This window comes from Nicotiana tomentosiformis, chromosome 2 (assembly GCF_000390325.3).
Source record: "Nicotiana tomentosiformis chromosome 2, ASM39032v3, whole genome shotgun sequence".
Classification (NCBI taxonomy): domain Eukaryota; kingdom Viridiplantae; phylum Streptophyta; class Magnoliopsida; order Solanales; family Solanaceae; genus Nicotiana; species Nicotiana tomentosiformis.
The window spans coordinates 120,543,360-120,545,941 of record NC_090813.1 but is presented as its reverse complement, the minus strand read 5'-3'; the positions used below and the strand labels follow the sequence as shown (position 1 = coordinate 120,545,941).

General features: G+C 34.6%; 1 non-coding gene across 1 annotated transcript; it reads right to left on the bottom strand.

The window, feature by feature from the left end:
- Positions 1-280: 280 nt before the first annotated feature.
- LOC117275752 (small nucleolar RNA R71) lies at positions 281-387 on the bottom strand. Its single transcript, XR_004505950.1, has one exon. It is a non-coding gene; the product is annotated as a small nucleolar RNA R71 (small nucleolar RNA).
- Between the last annotated feature and the right edge of the window lie 2,195 nt (positions 388-2,582).

Sequence of the window (2,582 nt, the reverse complement as noted above, 5' to 3'; positions counted from 1 at the left end):
AATAAGGACTGGCCTTATTCAAACAATTCAACAGTCTTGTATCTTCGCTGGAGACTCAAGTGAAGATCCACACTGTCATTTAATTGACTTTCTGGAACTTGTTGAAACAACTAAGCACAATGGAGTACCTCCTGAAGCTATCAAGTTAAGGCTATTTTTTTTTTCTTTAAAAGGAGATGCCAAGACTTGGTTGCGAAGTTTGCCGCAAGGTTCCATTACCACATGGGACCAAATGAATCAGAAATTTTTAAACAAATATATTTCCCCTGCTAAAATCACAAACTTAAGACAAGACATATCTAATTTCTTGCAGACTGATATTGATCCAATTTATCAAGCTTTGGAAAGATTAAAAGCAATGTTAAGAAAATTCCCACACCACGACATTCCTGAAAATTCCCACACCACGACATTCTTGAACATATGCATCTGTATATTTTTTATCACGGGTTAAAACCCTCTTCTAAAAATGTGATTGATGCAGTTGCATGAGGTTCTATAATGGAAAAATTCACAGAGGAAGCATTGCAATTGTTGAATGATATTTCTGAGAATGCCATCCAATGGCCATCTGAGCGTGTAATCATCAAGAAGGCTGCTACGTAAATCGGGTTGATGTTTTAAATACACTAATGCAACAAATTATTTCTTTTCAGATGAATACACAACCAATCCAGTCTGAGGCTTGTGACATGTGTGGAGGAAATCATTTGAACTATGAATGTCAAGCAACCAATCATAATGATGAACATGTCCATTCTATCAGTTATAAACCGTACCCTTTTGGTAGTCCAATGGCCCAAAAGCATACAGGATTTCAATGGAGCAATACAAATAGTGCAAAGAACTCTCAAAGCTTTCAGAAACAACAAGTACAAGGTCCGTCGGGATACCAAAATCAGAACCGTGGGCAACCAAATTACAGACCTTATCAACAAGCAAGGCCATATCACCAATGGCCTCAACAAGGTCATTCAAGTCTTAATGAACTTTTGTATAAGTACATTAAAGTCATTGATGAAAAGATGGAAATTCAGGGTTCAGCCCTCAAAAATCTGGAAATTCAATTAAGCCAACTGGCAACTCTTGTGTCTCCCTTGCCAAGCAACACAGAGAAAAATACAAAGGAGCACCTTAAGACCATCACCTTACGATCAAGTAAGAAGCTTGATGAACCCTATACAGACCAGTCAGAACAACAGGTAAACAAGGGTAAGAATATTGAAATACCCTCTGAACCATCTGAAGAGAAAGAAGTCAAGAAAAAAGAAGAAGAAAATATTAAAAATTGACTCATTTCCCCGTGACAATTCTTTTTCCACATAAAATGAAAAGAGAAAAGCTTGATAATCAATTTTTAAAGTTTTTGGAGATTTTAAAACAGATTCACATCAATATTCCTTTCACTGATGCTTTGTTGCAAATGCCTTCTTGTGCTAATTTTTAAAAGAAATTTTGTCAAGTAAAAGGAAATTTGAAGAAGTTTCTGTGGTAATACTTGTTGAAAAATACAGTGTTATACTTCAAAATAAGCTACCACAAAAACACAGTGATCCAGGTAGTTTTACAATTCCATGCACTTTGGGAGAAGTATATTTTGAAAAAGCACTTTGTGATTTTGGAGCTTCAATTAACTTGATGCCATTTTCTATCTTTAGAAAATTAAATCTTGGTAAAATAAAAGAAATAGGTGTTTCTATTCAGTTTGCAGATCAAAGTACTAAGAACCTAAGGGAATAATTGAAAATGTGCTCGTAAGAGTAGATAAGTTTGTTTTTTCTGTAGATTTTATAGTCCTTGAAATGAATGAATGTCCTGATGAACCAATCATCTTAGGTAGACCATTTCTTGCCAAAGGTAGAGCAATCATAGATATCCATCAAGGACAATTAATTTTGAGAGTTGATGAAGAAAGAGTCATTTTTGATATGCAAAAGATACTAAAATTTTCAGGAGATGAGACATCATTTTCGTGTTTTTCAATTGATATGCTTAATTATCTTATAGATGAATTCAAATATGATCAATTAATTCCAAACTCAATGGAAAGATGTTTGGCCAAATCTGGCACCACACAGGATGATCCTATCATCATGAGAGAATATGAAATATTAGAAAAAGATTCTTAAGATGAGGAGATGCAACCAGAACAAGTTCAACCAAATATTAAACTTTAATTTCTCTGATCTCATTTAAAATATGTTTATCTTGAGGAAGAATTATTTTTAGTAATATTTCATCTTCTCTTACTGCATGATAAGAAGAAAAACTTATTGAAGTGTTGAAAGTACACAAAGGAGCCTTGGGGTGGACTATAGAAGATATCAAAGGATTAATCCGGTTGTTTGCACGCATCGAATCCTCATAGAGAATAGCTACAAACCAATAGTCCAGCCCCAAAAGAGATTGCATCCAGCAACACAAGAAGTAGTAAAAATGGAGATCGTAAAGCTTTTGGCGGCAGGTATTATTTATCCCATTTCAGACAGCCCTTGGGTAAGCCCTGTTCAGGTAGTACCAAAAAAAGAAGGTATGACGGTTATAAAAAATAAAAGTAATGAACTCATACCTACCATGACTAT